The sequence below is a fragment of the Pleuronectes platessa genome, chromosome 8 (genome assembly GCF_947347685.1).
Source record: "Pleuronectes platessa chromosome 8, fPlePla1.1, whole genome shotgun sequence".
Lineage (NCBI taxonomy): Eukaryota > Metazoa > Chordata > Actinopteri > Pleuronectiformes > Pleuronectidae > Pleuronectes > Pleuronectes platessa.
The window spans coordinates 7,396,550-7,420,373 of record NC_070633.1 but is presented as its reverse complement, the minus strand read 5'-3'; the positions used below and the strand labels follow the sequence as shown (position 1 = coordinate 7,420,373).

The following is a 23,824-nucleotide window of genomic DNA, read 5'->3' as shown; positions in this document are numbered from 1 at the left end:
CATGCAAATAGCAGTCGATTGGCAGTGGTGGGATTTGAACCCACGCCTCCTGAGAGACTGGAGCCTAAATCCAGCGCCTTAGACCACTCGGCCACACTACAATTAAATTTGATTTTACCCAAACAATTCTGAGTCGTCTGAATGAAAAGTCCACTTTGACGACAATTGGACAATCAAATCGAAGAAACACATGGAAGAACATTCGAAACTTCAAACACATACCCTCTGGGAGTATAGAGCTTGACTCAAGATCAAAAGACCACTAAACTATCAGCCAAGTTCAGGGATTTAGCTCTTGGGTCAATTCTGTCATATTATCAACTTCAAAAGCCAAAGCAAGTCACTTTCAGCAGTAGGTGAGTTCATGTTCAGAAGGAAAGGGAGACATAGCAGTATAAAAAGGATTCCTTTAGCAGAGGATGGTTTCGATCCATCGACCTCTGGGTTATGGGCCCAGCACGCTTCCGCTGCGCTACTCTGCTCTTGTTTATTGAAATAATTTCATACGAACATAGTCTTTGGTTTTAATAGGTTTTATCAGCAGTTGAATCGACTGGACAAGGAGGAAGTTATTGGTAAATGTGAAGTTATGTGCCCCAATCTGAAGGTGCACATCTTAACTCTTACCTTGTTTGAAAACCAGACAGGAGAAAAAGAAAATTACCTCCTGTGATATCCCATATGCTACAAAGCTCAGGTGGCTGTTGCAGTTTTGAACAACAAGAGATCCTCTTATAGTAGATAAGCTGCACGTTGCCAATACATTCAACTGACAGTCTATTGGCAGTGGTGGGATTTGAACCCACGCCTCCTGAGAGACTGGAGCCTTAATCCAGCGCCTTTGACCACTCGGCCACACTACCGTTGGGAAACAGATTTTACCCAAACAAACCGGAGGGGGTTAGATGTAAATGACACTTTGGCGACAATTGGACAATCTTAACGAAGACACACATGGAAGAACATTAGAAACTTCAAACACATACCCTCTGGGAGTATAGAGCTTGACTCAAGATCAAAAGACCACTAAACTATCAGCCAAGTTCAGGGCTTTAGCTCTTGGGTCAATTCTGTCATATTATCAACTTCAAAAGCCAAAGCAAGTCACTTTCAGCAGTAGGTGAGTTCATGTTCAGAAGGAAAGGGAGACATAGCAGTATAAAAAGGATTCCTTTAGCAGAGGATGGTTTCGATCCATCGACCTCTGGGTTATGGGCCCAGCAAGCTTCCGCTGCGCCACTCTAGTCTTGTTTATTGAAATAATTTCATACGAACATAGTCTTTGGTTTTAATAGGTTTTATCAGCAGTTGAATCGACTGGACAAGGAGGAAGTTATTGGTAAATGTGAAGTTATGTGCCCCAATCTGAAGGTGCACATCTTAACTCTTACCTTGTTTGAAAACCAGACAGGAGAAAAAGAAAATTACCTTCTGTACACCTCATGTGATATCCCATATGCTACAAAGCTCAGGTGGCTGTTGCAGTTTTGAACAACAAGAGATCCTCTTATAGTAGATAAGCTGCACGTAGCCAATACATTCAACTGACAGTCTATTGGCAGTGGTGCGATTTGAACCCACGCCTCCTGAGAGACTAGAGCCTTAATCCAGCGCCTTTGACCACTCGGCCACACTACCGTTGGGAAACAGATTTTACCCAAACAAACCGGAGGGGGTTAGATGTAAATGACACTTTGGCGACAATTGGACAATCTTAACGAAGACACACATGGAAGAACATTAGAAACTTCAAACACATACCCTCTGGGAGTATAGAGCTTGACTCAAGATCAAAAGACCACTAATCTATCAGCCAAGTTCAGGGCTTTAGCTCTTGGGTCAATTCTGTCATATTATCAACTTCAAAAGCCAAAGCAAGTCACTTTCAGCAGTAGGTGAGTTCATGTTCAGAAGGAAAGGGAGACATAGCAGTGTAAAAAGGATTCCTTTAGCAGAGGATGGTTTCGATCCATCGACCTCTGGGTTATGGGCCCAGCACGCTTCCGCTGCGCCACTCTGCTCTTGTTTATTGAAATAATTTCAAACGAACATAGTCTTTGGTTTTAATAGGTTTTATCAGCAGTTGAATCGACTGGACAAGGAGGAAGTTATTGGTAAATGTGAAGTTATGTGCCCCAATCTGAAGGTGCACATCTTAACTCTTACCTTGTTTGAAAACCAGACAGGAGAAAAAGAAAATTACCTCCTGTACACCTCATGTGATATCCCATATGCTACAAAGCTCAGGTGGCTGTTGCAGTTTTGAACAACAAGAGATCCTCTTATAGTAGATAAGCTGCACGTAGCCAATACATTCAACTGACAGTCTATTGGCAGTGGTGGGATTTGAACCCACGCCTCCTGACAGACTGGAGCCTTAATCCAGCGCCTTTGACCACTCGGCCACACTACCGTTGGGAACTAGATTTTACCAAAACAAACCGGAGGGGGTTAGATGTAAATGACACTTTGGCGACAATTGGACAATCTTAACGAAGACACACATGGAAGAACATTAGAAACTTCAAACACATATCCTGTGGGAGTATAGAGCTTTACTCGAGATCAAAGCCCACAAAAATATCAGCCAAGTTCAGGGCTTCAGCTCTTGGGTCAATTCTGTCACATTTTCAACTTCAAAAGCAAGTCACTTTCAGCAGGAGATGAGTTAATGTTTAGAAGGCAAGGACAAGGGGAACATAACAGATAACATGGGAGTTGATAAAGGATTCCTTTAGCAGAGGATGGTTTCGATCCATCGACCTCTGGGTTATGGGCCCAGCACGCTTCCGCTGCGCCACTCTGCTCTTGTTTATTGAAATAATTTCATACGGACATAGTCTTTGGTTTTAATAGGTTTTATCAGCAGTTGAATCGACTGGACAAGGAGGAAGTTATTGGTAAATGTGAAGTTATGTGCCCCAATCTGAAGGTGCACATCTTAACTCTTACCTCGTTTGAAAACCAGACAGGAGAAAAAGAAAATTACCTCCTGTACACCCCATATGCTACAAAGCTCAGCTGGCTGTTGCAGTTTTCTACAACTAGTAGATAAGCTGCACGTAGCCAATACATTCAACTGACAGTCTATTGGCAGTGGTGGGATTTGAACCCACGCCTCGTGAGAGACTGGAGCCTTAATCCAGCGCCTTTGACCACTCGGCCACACTACCGTTGGGAACTAGATTTTACCCAAACAAACCGGAGGGGGTTAGATGTAAATGACACTTTGGCGACAATTGGACAATCTTAACGAAGACACACATGGAAGAACATTAGAAACTTCAAACACATATCCTGTGGGACTATAGAGCTTTACTCAAGATCAAAGCCCACAAAAATATCAGCCAAGTTCAGGGCTTCAGCTCTTGGGTCAATTCTGTCACATTTTCAACTTCAAAAGCAAGTCACTTTCAGCAGGAGATGAGTTAATGTTTAGAAGGCAAGGACAAGGGGAACGTAACAGATAACATGGGAGTTGATAAAGGATTCCTTTAGCAGAGGATGGTTTCGATCCATCGACCTCTGGGTTATGGGCCCAGCACGCTTCCGCTGCGCCACTCTGCTCTTTTACAAGGAAACAGTTTCATATGAACACAGTCCATTGTTTCAATGGGTTGGCTTAGCAGTTAAATCAAGTGGACTCAGCGAAAAATACAGGCAAATGTGACTCAATGGGAAGGCGCCCTGTGTTACCTTGTTTGAAAACCAGACTGAAGGAATAGAAAATCACCTCCTGTATGGACATTGCACATGCTACGAAGCTCAGCTGGCTCTTGCAGTTTTCAACAACAACAGATCTTACAGTAGAAAGTACTACAAGTAGCCAACACATACATGCAAATAGCAGTCGATTGGCAGTGGTGGGATTTGAACCCACGCCTCCTGAGAGACTGGAGCCTAAATCCAGCGCCTTAGACCACTCGGCCACACTACCATTAAACGTGATTTTACCCAAACAATTCTGAGTCGTTTGAATGAAAAGTCCACTTTGACGACAATTGGACAATCAAATCGAAGAAACACATGGAAGAACATTCGAAACTTCAAACACATACCCTGTGGGAGTATAGAGCTTGACTCAAGATCAAAAGACCACTAAACTATCAGCCAAGTTCATGGCTTTAGCTCTTGGGTCGATTCTGTCATATTATCAACTTCAAAAGCCAAAGCAAGTCACTTTCAGCAGTAGGTGAGTTCATGTTCAGAAGGAAAGGGAGACATAGCAGTATAAAAAGGTTTCCTTTAGCAGAGGATGGTTTCGATCCATCGACCTCTGGGTTATGGGCCCAGCACGCTTCCGCTGCGCCACTCTGCTCTTGTTTATTGAAATAATTTCATACGGACATAGTCTTTGGTTTTAATAGGTTTTATCAGCAGTTGAATCGACTGGACAAGGAGGAAGTTATTGGTAAATGTGAAGTTATGTGCCCCAATCTGAAGGTGCACATCTTAACTCTTACCTCGTTTGAAAACCAGACAGGAGAAAAAGAAAATTACCTCCTGTACACCCCATATGCTACAAAGCTCAGCTGGCTGTTGCAGTTTTCTACAACTAGTAGATAAGCTGCACGTAGCCAATACATTCAACTGACAGTCTATTGGCAGTGGTGGGATTTGAACCCACGCCTCGTGAGAGACTGGAGCCTTAATCCAGCGCCTTTGACCACTCGGCCACACTACCGTTGGGAACTAGATTTTACCCAAACAAACCGGAGGGGGTTAGATGTAAATGACACTTTGGCGACAATTGGACAATCTTAACGAAGACACACATGGAAGAACATTAGAAACTTCAAACACATATCCTGTGGGACTATAGAGCTTTACTCAAGATCAAAGCCCACAAAAATATCAGCCAAGTTCAGGGCTTCAGCTCTTGGGTCAATTCTGTCACATTTTCAACTTCAAAAGCAAGTCACTTTCAGCAGGAGATGAGTTAATGTTTAGAAGGCAAGGACAAGGGGAACGTAACAGATAACATGGGAGTTGATAAAGGATTCCTTTAGCAGAGGATGGTTTCGATCCATCGACCTCTGGGTTATGGGCCCAGCACGCTTCCGCTGCGCCACTCTGCTCTTTTACAAGGAAACAGTTTCATATGAACACAGTCCATTGTTTCAATGGGTTGGCTTAGCAGTTAAATCAAGTGGACTCAGCGAAAAATACAGGCAAATGTGACTCAATGGGAAGGCGCCCTGTGTTACCTTGTTTGAAAACCAGACTGAAGGAATAGAAAATCACCTCCTGTATGGACATTGCACATGCTACGAAGCTCAGCTGGCTCTTGCAGTTTTCAACAACAACAGATCTTACAGTAGAAAGTACTACAAGTAGCCAACACATACATGCAAATAGCAGTCGATTGGCAGTGGTGGGATTTGAACCCACGCCTCCTGAGAGACTGGAGCCTAAATCCAGCGCCTTAGACCACTCGGCCACACTACCATTAAACGTGATTTTACCCAAACAATTCTGAGTCGTTTGAATGAAAAGTCCACTTTGACGACAATTGGACAATCAAATCGAAGAAACACATGGAAGAACATTCGAAACTTCAAACACATACCCTGTGGGAGTATAGAGCTTGACTCAAGATCAAAAGACCACTAAACTATCAGCCAAGTTCATGGCTTTAGCTCTTGGGTCGATTCTGTCATATTATCAACTTCAAAAGCCAAAGCAAGTCACTTTCAGCAGTAGGTGAGTTCATGTTCAGAAGGAAAGGGAGACATAGCAGTATAAAAAGGTTTCCTTTAGCAGAGGATGGTTTCGATCCATCGACCTCTGGGTTATGGGCCCAGCACGCTTCCGCTGCGCCACTCTGCTCTTGTTTATTGAAATAATTTCATACGAACATAGTCTTTGGTTTTAATAGGTTTTATCAGCAGTTGAATCGACTGGACAAGGAGGAAGTTATTGGTAAATGTGAAGTTATGTGCCCCAATCTGAAGGTGCACATCTTAACTCTTACCTTGTTTGAAAACCAGACAGGAGAAAAAGAAAATTACCTCCTGTACACCTCATGTGATATCCCATATGCTACAAAGCTCAGGTGGCTGTTGCAGTTTTGAACAACAAGAGATCCTCTTATAGTAGATAAGCTGCACGTAGCCAATACATTCAACTGACAGTCTATTGGCAGTGGTGCGATTTGAACCCACGCCTCCTGAGAGACTAGAGCCTTAATCCAGCGCCTTTGACCACTCGGCCACACTACCGTTGGGAAACAGATTTTACCCAAACAAACCGGAGGGGGTTAGATGTAAATGACACTTTGGCGACAATTGGACAATCTTAACGAAGACACACATGGAAGAACATTAGAAACTTCAAACACATACCCTCTGGGAGTATAGAGCTTGACTCGAGATCAAAGCCCACAAAAATATCAGCCAAGTTCAGGGCTTCAGCTCTTGGGTCAATTCTGTCACATTTTCAACTTCAAAAGCAAGTCACTTTCAGCAGGAGATGAGTTAATGTTTAGAAGGCAAGGACAAGGGGAACATAACAGATAACATGGGAGTTGATAAAGGATTCCTTTAGCAGAGGATGGTTTCGATCCATCGACCTCTGGGTTATGGGCCCAGCACGCTTCCGCTGCGCCACTCTGCTGTTTTACAATGAAACAGTTTCATATGAACACAGTCCATTGTTTCAATGGGATGGCTTAGCAGTTAAATCAAGTGGACTCAGCGAAAAATACAGGCAAATGTGACTCAATGGGAAGGCGCCCTGTGTTACCTTGTTTGAAAACCAGACTGAAGGAATAGAAAATCACCTCCTGTATGGACATTGCACATGCTACGAAGCTCAGCTGGCTCTTGCAGTTTTCAACAACAACAGATCTTACAGTAGAAAGTACTACAAGTAGCCAACACATACAAGCAAATAGCAGTTGATTGGCAGTGGTGGGATTTGAACCCACGCCTCCTGAGAGACTGGAGCCTAAATCCAGCGCCTTAGACCACTCGGCCACACTACCATTAAATCTGATTTTACCCAAACAATTCTGAGTCGTCTGAATGAAAAGTCCACTTTGACGACAATTGGACAATCAAATCGAAGAAACACATGGAAGAACATTCGAAACTTCAAACACATACCCTCTGGGAGTATAGAGCTTGACTCGAGATCAAAGCCCACAAAAATATCAGCCAAGTTCAGGGCTTCAGCTCTTGGGTCAATTCTGTCACATTTTCAACTTCAAAAGCAAGTCACTTTCAGCAGGAGATGAGTTAATGTTTAGAAGGCAAGGACAAGGGGAACATAACAGATAACATGGGAGTTGATAAAGGATTCCTTTAGCAGAGGATGGTTTCGATCCATCGACCTCTGGGTTATGGGCCCAGCACGCTTCCGCTGCGCCACTCTGCTGTTTTACAATGAAACAGTTTCATATGAACACAGTCCATTGTTTCAATGGGTTGGCTTAGCAGTTAAATCAAGTGGACTCAGCGAAAAATACAGGCAAATGTGACTCAATGGGAAGGCGCCCTGTGTTACCTTGTTTGAAAACCAGACTGAAGGAATAGAAAATCACCTCCTGTATGGACATTGCACATGCTACGAAGCTCAGCTGGCTCTTGCAGTTTTCAACAACAACAGATCTTACAGTAGAAAGTACTACAAGTAGCCAACACATACAAGCAAATAGCAGTTGATTGGCAGTGGTGGGATTTGAACCCACGCCTCCTGAGAGACTGGAGCCTAAATCCAGCGCCTTAGACCACTCGGCCACACTACCATTAAATCTGATTTTACCCAAACAATTCTGAGTCGTCTGAATGAAAAGTCCACTTTGACGACAATTGGACAATCAAATCGAAGAAACACATGGAAGAACATTCAAAACTTCAAACACATACCCTCTGGGAGTATAGAGCTTGACTCAAGATCAAAAGACCACTAAACTATCAGCCAAGTTCAGGGCTTTAGCTCTTGGGTCAATTCTGTCATATTATCAACTTCAAAAGCCAAAGCAAGTCACTTTCAGCAGTAGGTGAGTTCATGTTCAGAAGGAAAGGGAGACATAGCAGTGTAAAAAGGATTCCTTTAGCAGAGGATGGTTTCGATCCATCGACCTCTGGGTTATGGGCCCAGCACGCTTCCGCTGCGCCACTCTGCTCTTGTTTATTGAAATAATTTCAAACGAACATAGTCTTTGGTTTTAATAGGTTTTATCAGCAGTTGAATCGACTGGACAAGGAGGAAGTTATTGGTAAATGTGAAGTTATGTGCCCCAATCTGAAGGTGCACATCTTAACTCTTACCTTGTTTGAAAACCAGACAGGAGAAAAAGAAAATTACCTCCTGTACACCTCATGTGATATCCCATATGCTACAAAGCTCAGGTGGCTGTTGCAGTTTTGAACAACAAGAGATCCTCTTATAGTAGATAAGCTGCACGTAGCCAATACATTCAACTGACAGTCTATTGGCAGTGGTGGGATTTGAACCCACGCCTCCTGACAGACTGGAGCCTTAATCCAGCGCCTTTGACCACTCGGCCACACTACCGTTGGGAACTAGATTTTACCAAAACAAACCCAGCATGGGCCCAGCACGCTTCCGCTGCGCCACTCTGCTCTTGTTTATTGAAATAATTTCAAACGAACATAGTCTTTGGTTTTAATAGGTTTTATCAGCAGTTGAATCGACTGGACAAGGAGGAAGTTATTGGTAAATGTGAAGTTATGTGCCCCAATCTGAAGGTGCACATCTTAACTCTTACCTTGTTTGAAAACCAGACAGGAGAAAAAGAAAATTACCTCCTGTACACCTCATGTGATATCCCATATGCTACAAAGCTTATGGGATATAGATAAGCTGCACGTAGCCAATACATTCAACTGACAGTCTATTGGCAGTGGTGGGATTTGAACCCACGCCTCCTGACAGACTGGAGCCTTAATCCAGCGCCTTTGACCACTCGGCCACACTACCGTTGGGAACTAGATTTTACCAAAACAAACCCAGCATGGGCCCAGCACGCTTCCGCTGCGCCACTCTGCTCTTGTTTATTGAAATAATTTCAAACGAACATAGTCTTTGGTTTTAATAGGTTTTATCAGCAGTTGAATCGACTGGACAAGGAGGAAGTTATTGGTAAATGTGAAGTTATGTGCCCCAATCTGAAGGTGCACATCTTAACTCTTACCTTGTTTGAAAACCAGACAGGAGAAAAAGAAAATTACCTCCTGTACACCTCATGTGATATCCCATATGCTACAAAGCTCAGGTGGCTGTTGCAGTTTTGAACAACAAGAGATCCTCTTATAGTAGATAAGCTGCACGTAGCCAATACATTCAACTGACAGTCTATTGGCAGTGGTGGGATTTGAACCCACGCCTCCTGACAGACTGGAGCCTTAATCCAGCGCCTTTGACCACTCGGCCACACTACCGTTGGGAACTAGATTTTACCAAAACAAACCCAGCATGGGCCCAGCACGCTTCCGCTGCGCCACTCTGCTCTTGTTTATTGAAATAATTTCAAACGAACATAGTCTTTGGTTTTAATAGGTTTTATCAGCAGTTGAATCGACTGGACAAGGAGGAAGTTATTGGTAAATGTGAAGTTATGTGCCCCAATCTGAAGGTGCACATCTTAACTCTTACCTTGTTTGAAAACCAGACAGGAGAAAAAGAAAATTACCTCCTGTACACCTCATGTGATATCCCATATGCTACAAAGCTCAGGTGGCTGTTGCAGTTTTGAACAACAAGAGATCCTCTTATAGTAGATAAGCTGCACGTAGCCAATACATTCAACTGACAGTCTATTGGCAGTGGTGGGATTTGAACCCACGCCTCCTGACAGACTGGAGCCTTAATCCAGCGCCTTTGACCACTCGGCCACACTACCGTTGGGAACTAGATTTTACCAAAACAAACCGGAGGGGGTTAGATGTAAATGACACTTTGGCGACAATTGGACAATCTTAACGAAGACACACATGGAAGAACATTAGAAACTTCAAACACATATCCTGTGGGAGTATAGAGCTTTACTCGAGATCAAAGCCCACAAAAATATCAGCCAAGTTCAGGGCTTCAGCTCTTGGGTCAATTCTGTCACATTTTCAACTTCAAAAGCAAGTCACTTTCAGCAGGAGATGAGTTAATGTTTAGAAGGCAAGGACAAGGGGAACATAACAGATAACATGGGAGTTGATAAAGGATTCCTTTAGCAGAGGATGGTTTCAATCCATCGACCTCTGGGTTATGGGCCCAGCACGCTTCCGCTGCGCCACTCTGCTCTTGTTTATTGAAATAATTTCATACGGACACAGTCTTTGGTTTTAATAGGTTTTATCAGCAGTTGAATCGACTGGACAAGGAGGAAGTTATTGGTAAATGTGAAGTTATGTGCCCCAATCTGAAGGTGCACATCTTAACTCTTACCTCGTTTGAAAACCAGACAGGAGAAAAAGAAAATTACCTCCTGTACACCCCATATGCTACAAAGCTCAGCTGGCTGTTGCAGTTTTCTACAACTAGTAGATAAGCTGCACGTAGCCAATACATTCAACTGACAGTCTATTGGCAGTGGTGGGATTTGAACCCACGCCTCCTGAGAGACTGGAGCCTTAATCCAGCGCCTTTGACCACTCGGCCACACTACCGTTGGGAAACAGATTTTACCCAAACAAACCGGAGGGGGTTAGATGTAAATGACACTTTGGCGACAATTGGACAATCTTAACGAAGACACACATGGAAGAACATTAGAAACTTCAAACACATACCCTCTGGGAGTATAGAGCTTGACTCAAGATCAAAAGACCACTAAACTATCAGCCAAGTTCAGGGCTTTAGCTCTTGGGTCAATTCTGTCATATTATCAACTTCAAAAGCCAAAGCAAGTCACTTTCAGCAGTAGGTGAGTTCATGTTCAGAAGGAAAGGGAGACATAGCAGTGTAAAAAGGATTCCTTTAGCAGAGGATGGTTTCGATCCATCGACCTCTGGGTTATGGGCCCAGCACGCTTCCGCTGCGCCACTCTGCTCTTTTACAATGAAACAGTTTCATATGAACACAGTCCATTGTTTCAATGGGTTGGCTTAGCAGTTAAATCAAGTGGACTCAGCGAAAAATACAGGCAAATGTGACTCAATGGGAAGGCGCCCTGTGTTACCTTGTTTGAAAACCAGACTGAAGGAATAGAAAATCACCTCCTGTATGGACATTGCACATGCTACGAAGCTCAGCTGGCTCTTGCAGTTTTCAACAACAACAGATCTTACAGTAGAAAGTACTACAAGTAGCCAACACATACATGCAAATAGCAGTCGATTGGCAGTGGTGGGATTTGAACCCACGCCTCCTGAGAGACTGGAGCCTAAATCCAGCACCTTAGACCACTCGGCCACACTACCATTAAACGTGATTTTACCCAAACAATTCTGAGTCGTTTGAATGAAAAGTCCACTTTGACGACAATTGGACAATCAAATCGAAGAAACACATGGAAGAACATTCGAAACTTCAAACACATACCCTGTGGGAGTATAGAGCTTGACTCAAGATCAAAAGACCACTAAACTATCAGCCAAGTTCATGGCTTTAGCTCTTGGGTCAATTCTGTCATATTATCAACTTCAAAAGCCAAAGCAAGTCACTTTCAGCAGTAGGTGAGTTCATGTTCAGAAGGAAAGGGAGACATAGCAGTATAAAAAGGATTCCTTTAGCAGAGGATGGTTTCGATCCATCGACCTCTGGGTTATGGGCCCAGCACGCTTCCGCTGCGCCACTCTGCTCTTGTTTATTGAAATAATTTCATACGAACATAGTCTTTGGTTTTAATAGGTTTTATCAGCAGTTGAATCGACTGGACAAGGAGGAAGTTATTGGTAAATGTGAAGTTATGTGCCCCAATCTGAAGGTGCACATCTTAACTCTTACCTTGTTTGAAAACCAGACAGGAGAAAAAGAAAATTACCTCCTGTACACCTCATGTGATATCCCATATGCTACAAAGCTCAGGTGGCTGTTGCAGTTTTGAACAACAAGAGATCCTCTTATAGTAGATAAGCTGCACGTAGCCAATACATTCAACTGACAGTCTATTGGCAGTGGTGCGATTTGAACCCACGCCTCCTGAGAGACTAGAGCCTTAATCCAGCGCCTTTGACCACTCGGCCACACTACCGTTGGGAAACAGATTTTACCCAAACAAACCGGAGGGGGTTAGATGTAAATGACACTTTGGCGACAATTGGACAATCTTAACGAAGACACACATGGAAGAACATTAGAAACTTCAAACACATACCCTCTGGGAGTATAGAGCTTGACTCAAGATCAAAAGACCACTAAACTATCAGCCAAGTTCAGGGCTTTAGCTCTTGGGTCAATTCTGTCATATTATCAACTTCAAAAGCCAAAGCAAGTCACTTTCAGCAGTAGGTGAGTTCATGTTCAGAAGGAAAGGGAGACATAGCAGTGTAAAAAGGATTCCTTTAGCAGAGGATGGTTTCGATCCATCGACCTCTGGGTTATGGGCCCAGCACGCTTCCGCTGCGCCACTCTGCTCTTGTTCATTGAAATAATTTCAAACGAACATAGTCTTTGGTTTTAATAGGTTTTATCAGCAGTTGAATCGACTGGACATGGAGGAAGTTATTGGTAAATGTGAAGTTATGTGCCCCAATCTGAAGGTGCACATCTTAACTCTTACCTTGTTTGAAAACCAGACAGGAGAAAAAGAAAATTACCTCCTGTACACCTCATGTGATATCCCATATGCTACAAAGCTCAGGTGGCTGTTGCAGTTTTGAACAACAAGAGATCCTCTTATAGTAGATAAGCTGCACGTAGCCAATACATTCAACTGACAGTCTATTGGCAGTGGTGGGATTTGAACCCACGCCTCCTGACAGACTGGAGCCTTAATCCAGCGCCTTTGACAACTCGGCCACACTACCGTTGGGAACTAGATTTTACCCAAACAAACCGGAGGGGGTTAGATGTAAATGACACTTTGGCGACAATTGGACAATCTTAACGAAGACACACATGGAAGAACATTAGAAACTTCAAACACATATCCTGTGGGAGTATAGAGCTTTACTCAAGATCAAAGCCCACAAAAATATCAGCCAAGTTCAGGGCTTCAGCTCTTGGGTCAATTCTGTCACATTTTCAACTTCAAAAGCAAGTCACTTTCAGCAGGAGATGAGTTAATGTTTAGAAGGCAAGGACAAGGGGAACATAACAGATAACATGGGAGTTGATAAAGGATTCCTTTAGCAGAGGATGGTTTCGATCCATCGACCTCTGGGTTATGGGCCCAGCACGCTTCCGCTGCGCCACTCTGCTCTTGTTTATTGAAATAATTTCATACGGACATAGTCTTTGGTTTTAATAGGTTTTATCAGCAGTTGAATCGACTGGACAAGGAGGAAGTTATTGGTAAATGTGAAGTTATGTGCCCCAATCTGAAGGTGCACATCTTAACTCTTACCTCGTTTGAAAACCAGACAGGAGAAAAAGAAAATTACCTCCTGTACACCCCATATGCTACAAAGCTCAGCTGGCTGTTGCAGTTTTCTACAACTAGTAGATAAGCTGCACGTAGCCAATACATTCAACTGACAGTCTATTGGCAGTGGTGGGATTTGAACCCACACCTCGTGAGAGACTGGAGCCTTAATCCAGCGCCTTTGACCACTCGGCCACACTACCGTTGGGAACTAGATTTTACCCAAACAAACCGGAGGGGGTTAGATGTAAATGACACTTTGGCGACAATTGGACAATCTTAACGAAGACACACATGGAAGAACATTAGAAACTTCAAACACATATCCTGTGGGAGTATAGAGCTTTACTCAAGATCAAAGCCCACAAAAATATCAGCCAAGTTCAGGGCTTCAGCTCTTGGGTCAATTCTGTCACATTTTCAACTTCAAAAGCAAGTCACTTTCAGCAGGAGATGAGTTAATGTTTAGAAGGCAAGGACAAGGGGAACATAACAGATAACATGGGAGTTGATAAAGGATTCCTTTAGCAGAGGATGGTTTCGATCCATCGACCTCTGGGTTATGGGCCCAGCACGCTTCCGCTGCGCCACTCTGCTGTTTTACAATGAAACAGTTTCATATGAACACAGTCCATTGTTTCAATGGGTTGGCTTAGCAGTTAAATCAAGTGGACTCAGCGAAAAATACAGGCAAATGTGACTCAATGGGAAGGCGCCCTGTGTTACCTTGTTTGAAAACCAGACTGAAGGAATAGAAAATCACCTCCTGTATGGACATTGCACATGCTACGAAGCTCAGCTGGCTCTTGCAGTTTTCAACAACAACAGATCTTACAGTAGAAAGTACTACAAGTAGCCAACACATACAAGCAAATAGCAGTTGATTGGCAGTGGTGGGATTTGAACCCACGCCTCCTGAGAGACTGGAGCCTAAATCCAGCGCCTTAGACCACTCGGCCACACTACCATTAAATCTGATTTTACCCAAACAATTCTGAGTCGTCTGAATGAAAAGTCCACTTTGACGACAATTGGACAATCAAATCGAAGAAACACATGGAAGAACATTCGAAACTTCAAACACATACCCTCTGGGAGTATAGAGCTTGACTCGAGATCAAAGCCCACAAAAATATCAGCCAAGTTCAGGGCTTCAGCTCTTGGGTCAATTCTGTCACATTTTCAACTTCAAAAGCAAGTCACTTTCAGCAGGAGATGAGTTAATGTTTAGAAGGCAAGGACAAGGGGAACATAACAGATAACATGGGAGTTGATAAAGGATTCCTTTAGCAGAGGATGGTTTCCATCCATCGACCTCTGGGTTATGGGCCCAGCACGCTTCCGCTGCGCCACTCTGCTCTTTTACAATGAAACAGTTTCATATGAACACAGTCCATTGTTTCAATGGGTTGGCTTAGCAGTTAAATCAAGTGGACTCAGCGAAAAATACAGGCAAATGTGACTCAATGGGAAGGCGCCCTGTGTTACCTTGTTTGAAAACCAGACTGAAGGAATAGAAAATCACCTCCTGTATGGACATTGCACATGCTACGAAGCTCAGCTGGCTCTTGCAGTTTTCAACAACAACAGATCTTACAGTAGAAAGTACTACTAGTAGCCAACACATACAAGCAAATAGCAGTTGATTGGCAGTGGTGGGATTTGAACCCACGCCTCCTGAGAGACTGGAGCCTAAATCCAGCGCCTTAGACCACTCGGCCACACTACCATTAAATCTGATTTTACCCAAACAATTCTGAGTCGTCTGAATGAAAAGTCCACTTTGACGACAATTGGACAATCAAATCGAAGAAACACATGGAAGAACATTCAAAACTTCAAACACATACCCTCTGGGAGTATAGAGCTTGACTCAAGATCAAAAGACCACTAAACTATCAGCCAAGTTCAGGGCTTTAGCTCTTGGGTCAATTCTGTCATATTATCAACTTCAAAAGCCAAAGCAAGTCACTTTCAGCAGTAGGTGAGTTCATGTTCAGAAGGAAAGGGAGACATAGCAGTGTAAAAAGGATTCCTTTAGCAGAGGATGGTTTCGATCCATCGACCTCTGGGTTATGGGCCCAGCACGCTTCCGCTGCGCCACTCTGCTCTTGTTTATTGAAATAATTTCAAACGAACATAGTCTTTGGTTTTAATAGGTTTTATCAGCAGTTGAATCGACTGGACAAGGAGGAAGTTATTGGTAAATGTGAAGTTATGTGCCCCAATCTGAAGGTGCACATCTTAACTCTTACCTTGTTTGAAAACCAGACAGGAGAAAAAGAAAATTACCTCCTGTACACCTCATGTGATATCCCATATGCTACAAAGCTCAGGTGGCTGTTGCAGTTTTGAACAACAAGAGATCCTCTTATAGTAGATAAGCTGCACGTAGCCAATACATTCAACTGACAGTCTATTGGCAGTGGTGGGATTTGAACCCACGCCTCCTGACAGACTGGAGCCTTAATCCAGCGCCTTTGACCACTCGGCCACACTACCGTTGGGAACTAGACTTTACCAAAACAAACCGGAGGGGGTTAGATGTAAATGACACTTTGGCGACAATTGGACAATCTTAACGAAGACACACATGGAAGAACATTAGAAACTTCAAACACATATCCTGTGGGAGTATAGAGCTTTACTCGAGATCAAAGCCCACAAAAATATCAGCCAAGTTCAGGGCTTCAGCTCTTGGGTCAATTCTGTCACATTTTCAACTTCAAAAGCAAGTCACTTTCAGCAGGAGATGAGTTAATGTTTAGAAGGCAAGGACAAGGGGAACATAACAGATAACATGGGAGTTGATAAAGGATTCCTTTAGCAGAGGATGGTTTCGATCCATCGACCTCTGGGTTATGGGCCCAGCACGCTTCCGCTGCGCCACTCTGCTGTTTTACAATGAAACAGTTTCATATGAACACAGTCCATTGTTTCAATGGGTTGGCTTAGCAGTTAAATCAAGTGGACTCAGCGAAAAATACAGGCAAATGTGACTCAATGGGAAGGCGCCCTGTGTTACCTTGTTTGAAAACCAGACTGAAGGAATAGAAAATCACCTCCTGTATGGACATTGCACATGCTACGAAGCTCAGCTGGCTCTTGCAGTTTTCAACAACAACAGATCTTACAGTAGAAAGTACTACAAGTAGCCAACACATACAAGCAAATAGCAGTTGATTGGCAGTGGTGGGATTTGAACCCACGCCTCCTGAGAGACTGGAGCCTAAATCCAGCGCCTTAGACCACTCGGCCACACTACCATTAAATCTGATTTTACCCAAACAATTCTGAGTCGTCTGAATGAAAAGTCCACTTTGACGACAATTGGACAATCAAATCGAAGAAACACATGGAAGAACATTCAAAACTTCAAACACATACCCTCTGGGAGTATAGAGCTTGACTCAAGATCAAAAGACCACTAAACTATCAGCCAAGTTCAGGGCTTTAGCTCTTGGGTCAATTCTGTCATATTATCAACTTCAAAAGCCAAAGCAAGTCACTTTCAGCAGTAGGTGAGTTCATGTTCAGAAGGAAAGGGAGACATAGCAGTGTAAAAAGGATTCCTTTAGCAGAGGATGGTTTCGATCCATCGACCTCTGGGTTATGGGCCCAGCACGCTTCCGCTGCGCCACTCTGCTCTTGTTTATTGAAATAATTTCAAACGAACATAGTCTTTGGTTTTAATAGGTTTTATCAGCAGTTGAATCGACTGGACAAGGAGGAAGTTATTGGTAAATGTGAAGTTATGTGCCCCAATCTGAAGGTGCACATCTTAACTCTTACCTTGTTTGAAAACCAGACAGGAGAAAAAGAAAATTACCTCCTGTACACCTCATGTGATATCCCATATGCTACAAAGCTCAGGTGGCTGTTGCAGTTTTGAACAACAAGAGATCCTCTTATAGTAGATAAGCTGCACGTAGCCAATACATTCAACTGACAGTCTATTGGCAGTGGTGGGATTTGAACCCACGCCTCCTGACAGACTGGAGCCTTAATCCAGCGCCTTTGACCACTCGGCCACACTACCGTTGGGAACTAGATTTTACCAAAACAAACCCAGCATGGGCCCAGCACGCTTCCGCTGCGCCACTCTGCTCTTGTTTATTGAAATAATTTCAAACGAACATAGTCTTTGGTTTTAATAGGTTTTATCAGCAGTTGAATCGACTGGACAAGGAGGAAGTTATTGGTAAATGTGAAGTTATGTGCCCCAATCTGAAGGTGCACATCTTAACTCTTACCTTGTTTGAAAACCAGACAGGAGAAAAAGAAAATTACCTCCTGTACACCTCATGTGATATCCCATATGCTACAAAGCTTATGGGATATAGATAAGCTGCACGTAGCCAATACATTCAACTGACAGTCTATTGGCAGTGGTGGGATTTGAACCCACGCCTCCTGACAGACTGGAGCCTTAATCCAGCGCCTTTGACCACTCGGCCACACTACCGTTGGGAACTAGATTTTACCAAAACAAACCCAGCATGGGCCCAGCACGCTTCCGCTGCGCCACTCTGCTCTTGTTTATTGAAATAATTTCAAACGAACATAGTCTTTGGTTTTAATAGGTTTTATCAGCAGTTGAATCGACTGGACAAGGAGGAAGTTATTGGTAAATGTGAAGTTATGTGCCCCAATCTGAAGGTGCACATCTTAACTCTTACCTTGTTTGAAAACCAGACAGGAGAAAAAGAAAATTACCTCCTGTACACCTCATGTGATATCCCATATGCTACAAAGCTCAGGTGGCTGTTGCAGTTTTGAACAACAAGAGATCCTCTTATAGTAGATAAGCTGCACGTAGCCAATACATTCAACTGACAGTCTATTGGCAGTGGTGCGATTTGAACCCACGCCTCCTGAGAGACTAGAGCCTTAATCCAGCGCCTTTGACCACTCGGCCACACTACCGTTGGGAAACAGATTTTACCCAAACAAACCGGAGGGGGTTAGATGTAAATGACACTTTGGCGACAATTGGACAATCTTAACGAAGACACACATGGAAGAACATTAGAAACTTCAAACACATACCCTCTGGGAGTATAGAGCTTGACTCAAGATCAAAAGACCACTAAACTATCAGCCAAGTTCAGGGCTTTAGCTCTTGGGTCAATTCTGTCATATTATCAACTTCAAAAGCCAAAGCAAGTCACTTTCAGCAGTAGGTGAGTTCATGTTCAGAAGGAAAGGGAGACATAGCAGTGTAAAAAGGATTCCTTTAGCAGAGGATGGTTTCGATCCATCGACCTCTGGGTTATGGGCCCAGCACGCTTCCGCTGCGCCACTCTGCTCTTGTTTATTGAAATAATTTCAAACGAACATAGTCTTTGGTTTTAATAGGTTTTATCAGCAGTTGAATCGACTGGACAAGGAGGAAGTTATTGGTAAATGTGAAGTTATGTGCCCCAATCTGAAGGTGCACATCTTAACTCTTACCTTGTTTGAAAACCAGACAGGAGAAAAAGAAAATTACCTCCTGTACACCTCATGTGATATCCCATATGCTACAAAGCTCAGGTGGCTGTTGCAGTTTTGAACAACAAGAGATCCTCTTATAGTAGATAAGCTGCACGTAGCCAATACATTCAACTGACAGTCTATTGGCAGTGGTGGGATTTGAACCCACGCCTCCTGACAGACTGGAGCCTTAATCCAGCGCCTTTGACCACTCGGCCACACTACCGTTGGGAACTAGATTTTACCAAAACAAACCGGAGGGGGTTAGATGTAAATGACACTTTGGCGACAATTGGACAATCTTAACGAAGACACACATGGAAGAACATTAGAAACTTCAAACACATATCCTGTGGGAGTATAGAGCTTTACTCGAGATCAAAGCCCACAAAAATATCAGCCAAGTTCAGGGCTTCAGCTCTTGGGTCAATTCTGTCACATTTTCAACTTCAAAAGCAAGTCACTTTCAGCAGGAGATGAGTTAATGTTTAGAAGGCAAGGACAAGGGGAACATAACAGATAACATGGGAGTTGATAAAGGATTCCTTTAGCAGAGGATGGTTTCAATCCATCGACCTCTGGGTTATGGGCCCAGCACGCTTCCGCTGCGCCACTCTGCTCTTGTTTATTGAAATAATTTCATACGGACACAGTCTTTGGTTTTAATAGGTTTTATCAGCAGTTGAATCGACTGGACAAGGAGGAAGTTATTGGTAAATGTGAAGTTATGTGCCCCAATCTGAAGGTGCACATCTTAACTCTTACCTCGTTTGAAAACCAGACAGGAGAAAAAGAAAATTACCTCCTGTACACCCCATATGCTACAAAGCTCAGCTGGCTGTTGCAGTTTTCTACAACTAGTAGATAAGCTGCACGTAGCCAATACATTCAACTGACAGTCTATTGGCAGTGGTGGGATTTGAACCCACGCCTCCTGAGAGACTGGAGCCTTAATCCAGCGCCTTTGACCACTCGGCCACACTACCGTTGGGAAACAGATTTTACCCAAACAAACCGGAGGGGGTTAGATGTAAATGACACTTTGGCGACAATTGGACAATCTTAACGAAGACACACATGGAAGAACATTAGAAACTTCAAACACATACCCTCTGGGAGTATAGAGCTTGACTCAAGATCAAAAGACCACTAAACTATCAGCCAAGTTCAGGGCTTTAGCTCTTGGGTCAATTCTGTCATATTATCAACTTCAAAAGCCAAAGCAAGTCACTTTCAGCAGTAGGTGAGTTCATGTTCAGAAGGAAAGGGAGACATAGCAGTGTAAAAAGGATTCCTTTAGCAGAGGATGGTTTCGATCCATCGACCTCTGGGTTATGGGCCCAGCACGCTTCCGCTGCGCCACTCTGCTCTTTTACAATGAAACAGTTTCATATGAACACAGTCCATTGTTTCAATGGGTTGGCTTAGCAGTTAAATCAAGTGGACTCAGCGAAAAATACAGGCAAATGTGACTCAATGGGAAGGCGCCCTGTGTTACCTTGTTTGAAAACCAGACTGAAGGAATAGAAAATCACCTCCTGTATGGACATTGCACATGCTACGAAGCTCAGCTGGCTCTTGCAGTTTTCAACAACAACAGATCTTACAGTAGAAAGTACTACAAGTAGCCAACACATACATGCAAATAGCAGTCGATTGGCAGTGGTGGGATTTGAACCCACGCCTCCTGAGAGACTGGAGCCTAAATCCAGCACCTTAGACCACTCGGCCACACTACCATTAAACGTGATTTTACCCAAACAATTCTGAGTCGTTTGAATGAAAAGTCCACTTTGACGACAATTGGACAATCAAATCGAAGAAACACATGGAAGAACATTCGAAACTTCAAACACATACCCTGTGGGAGTATAGAGCTTGACTCAAGATCAAAAGACCACTAAACTATCAGCCAAGTTCATGGCTTTAGCTCTTGGGTCAATTCTGTCATATTATCAACTTCAAAAGCCAAAGCAAGTCACTTTCAGCAGTAGGTGAGTTCATGTTCAGAAGGAAAGGGAGACATAGCAGTATAAAAAGGATTCCTTTAGCAGAGGATGGTTTCGATCCATCGACCTCTGGGTTATGGGCCCAGCACGCTTCCGCTGCGCCACTCTGCTCTTGTTTATTGAAATAATTTCATACGAACATAGTCTTTGGTTTTAATAGGTTTTATCAGCAGTTGAATCGACTGGACAAGGAGGAAGTTATTGGTAAATGTGAAGTTATGTGCCCCAATCTGAAGGTGCACATCTTAACTCTTACCTTGTTTGAAAACCAGACAGGAGAAAAAGAAAATTACCTCCTGTACACCTCATGTGATATCCCATATGCTACAAAGCTCAGGTGGCTGTTGCAGTTTTGAACAACAAGAGATCCTCTTATAGTAGATAAGCTGCACGTAGCCAATACATTCAACTGACAGTCTATTGGCAGTGGTGCGATTTGAACCCACGCCTCCTGAGAGACTAGAGCCTTAATCCAGCGCCTTTGACCACTCGGCCACACTACCGTTGGGAAACAGATTTTACCCAAACAAACCGGAGGGGGTTAGATGTAAATGACACTTTGGCGACAATTGGACAATCTTAACGAAGACACACATGGAAGAACATTAGAAACTTCAAACACATACCCTCTGGGAGTATAGAGCTTGACTCAAGATCAAAAGACCACTAAACTATCAGCCAAGTTCAGGGCTTTAGCTCTTGGGTCAATTCTGTCATATTATCAACTTCAAAAGCCAAAGCAAGTCACTTTCAGCAGTAGGTGAGTTCATGTTCAGAAGGAAAGGGAGACATAGCAGTGTAAAAAGGATTCCTTTAGCAGAGGATGGTTTCGATCCATCGACCTCTGGGTTATGGGCCCAGCACGCTTCCGCTGCGCCACTCTGCTCTTGTTCATTGAAATAATTTCAAACGAACATAGTCTTTGGTTTTAATAGGTTTTATCAGCAGTTGAATCGACTGGACAAGGAGGAAGTTATTGGTAAATGTGAAGTTATGTGCCCCAATCTGAAGGTGCACATCTTAACTCTTACCTTGTTTGAAAACCAGACAGGAGAAAAAGAAAATTACCTCCTGTACACCTCATGTGATATCCCATATGCTACAAAGCTCAGGTGGCTGTTGCAGTTTTGAACAACAAGAGATCCTCTTATAGTAGATAAGCTGCACGTAGCCAATACATTCAACTGACAGTCTATTGGCAGTGGTGGGATTTGAACCCACGCCTCCTGACAGACTGGAGCCTTAATCCAGCGCCTTTGACAACTCGGCCACACTACCGTTGGGAACTAGATTTTACCCAAACAAACCGGAGGGGGTTAGATGTAAATGACACTTTGGCGACAATTGGACAATCTTAACGAAGACACACATGGAAGAACATTAGAAACTTCAAACACATATCCTGTGGGAGTATAGAGCTTTACTCAAGATCAAAGCCCACAAAAATATCAGCCAAGTTCAGGGCTTCAGCTCTTGGGTCAATTCTGTCACATTTTCAACTTCAAAAGCAAGTCACTTTCAGCAGGAGATGAGTTAATGTTTAGAAGGCAAGGACAAGGGGAACATAACAGATAACATGGGAGTTGATAAAGGATTCCTTTAGCAGAGGATGGTTTCGATCCATCGACCTCTGGGTTATGGGCCCAGCACGCTTCCGCTGCGCCACTCTGCTCTTGTTTATTGAAATAATTTCATACGGACATAGTCTTTGGTTTTAATAGGTTTTATCAGCAGTTGAATCGACTGGACAAGGAGGAAGTTATTGGTAAATGTGAAGTTATGTGCCCCAATCTGAAGGTGCACATCTTAACTCTTACCTCGTTTGAAAACCAGACAGGAGAAAAAGAAAATTACCTCCTGTACACCCCATATGCTACAAAGCTCAGCTGGCTGTTGCAGTTTTCTACAACTAGTAGATAAGCTGCACGTAGCCAATACATTCAACTGACAGTCTATTGGCAGTGGTGGGATTTGAACCCACACCTCGTGAGAGACTGGAGCCTTAATCCAGCGCCTTTGACCACTCGGCCACACTACCGTTGGGAACTAGATTTTACCCAAACAAACCGGAGGGGGTTAGATGTAAATGACACTTTGGCGACAATTGGACAATCTTAACGAAGACACACATGGAAGAACATTAGAAACTTCAAACACATATCCTGTGGGAGTATAGAGCTTTACTCAAGATCAAAGCCCACAAAAATATCAGCCAAGTTCAGGGCTTCAGCTCTTGGGTCAATTCTGTCACATTTTCAACTTCAAAAGCAAGTCACTTTCAGCAGGAGATGAGTTAATGTTTAGAAGGCAAGGACAAGGGGAACATAACAGATAACATGGGAGTTGATAAAGGATTCCTTTAGCAGAGGATGGTTTCGATCCATCGACCTCTGGGTTATGGGCCCAGCACGCTTCCGCTGCGCCACTCTGCTCTTTTACAAGGAAACAGTTTCATATGAACACAGTCCATTGTTTCAATGGGTTGGCTTAGCAGTTAAATCAAGTGGACTCAGCGAAAAATACAGGCAAATGTGACTCAATGGGAAGGCGCCCTGTGTTACCTTGTTTGAAAACCAGACTGAAGGAATAGAAAATCACCTGCTGTATGGACATTGCACATGCTACGAAGCTCAGCTGGCTCTTGCAGTTTTCAACAACAACAGATCTTACAGTAGAAAGTACTACAAGTAGCCAACACATACATGCAAATAGCAGTCGATTGGCAGTGGTGGGATTTGAACCCACGCCTCCTGAGAGACTGGAGCCTAAATCCAGCGCCTTAGACCACTCGGCCACACTACCATTAAACGTGATTTTACCCAAACAATTCTGAGTCGTTTGAATGAAAAGTCCA

The 23,824-nt window shown here is 43.4% G+C and overlaps 10 non-coding genes across 10 annotated transcripts; all 10 read right to left on the bottom strand.

Moving 5' to 3' along the window:
* Positions 1-3,855: 3,855 nt before the first annotated feature.
* On the bottom strand, positions 3,856-3,937 carry trnal-uag (transfer RNA leucine (anticodon UAG)). The gene has a single exon. It is a non-coding gene; the product is annotated as a tRNA-Leu (tRNA).
* Positions 3,938-5,366: 1,429 nt separating this feature from the next.
* Positions 5,367-5,448, bottom strand: trnal-uag (transfer RNA leucine (anticodon UAG)). The gene has a single exon. It is a non-coding gene; the product is annotated as a tRNA-Leu (tRNA).
* Positions 5,449-6,903: 1,455 nt separating this feature from the next.
* trnal-uag (transfer RNA leucine (anticodon UAG)) lies at positions 6,904-6,985 on the bottom strand. The gene has a single exon. It is a non-coding gene; the product is annotated as a tRNA-Leu (tRNA).
* A 680-nt stretch (positions 6,986-7,665) lies between these two features.
* On the bottom strand, positions 7,666-7,747 carry trnal-uag (transfer RNA leucine (anticodon UAG)). The gene has a single exon. It is a non-coding gene; the product is annotated as a tRNA-Leu (tRNA).
* A 3,552-nt stretch (positions 7,748-11,299) lies between these two features.
* trnal-uag (transfer RNA leucine (anticodon UAG)) lies at positions 11,300-11,381 on the bottom strand. Its single transcript has one exon. It is a non-coding gene; the product is annotated as a tRNA-Leu (tRNA).
* A 2,990-nt stretch (positions 11,382-14,371) lies between these two features.
* Positions 14,372-14,453, bottom strand: trnal-uag (transfer RNA leucine (anticodon UAG)). Its single transcript has one exon. It is a non-coding gene; the product is annotated as a tRNA-Leu (tRNA).
* A 680-nt stretch (positions 14,454-15,133) lies between these two features.
* Positions 15,134-15,215, bottom strand: trnal-uag (transfer RNA leucine (anticodon UAG)). Its single transcript has one exon. It is a non-coding gene; the product is annotated as a tRNA-Leu (tRNA).
* Positions 15,216-16,670: 1,455 nt separating this feature from the next.
* On the bottom strand, positions 16,671-16,752 carry trnal-uag (transfer RNA leucine (anticodon UAG)). Its single transcript has one exon. It is a non-coding gene; the product is annotated as a tRNA-Leu (tRNA).
* A 3,866-nt stretch (positions 16,753-20,618) lies between these two features.
* Positions 20,619-20,700, bottom strand: trnal-uag (transfer RNA leucine (anticodon UAG)). Its single transcript has one exon. It is a non-coding gene; the product is annotated as a tRNA-Leu (tRNA).
* Positions 20,701-23,690: 2,990 nt separating this feature from the next.
* trnal-uag (transfer RNA leucine (anticodon UAG)) lies at positions 23,691-23,772 on the bottom strand. Its single transcript has one exon. It is a non-coding gene; the product is annotated as a tRNA-Leu (tRNA).
* Between the last annotated feature and the right edge of the window lie 52 nt (positions 23,773-23,824).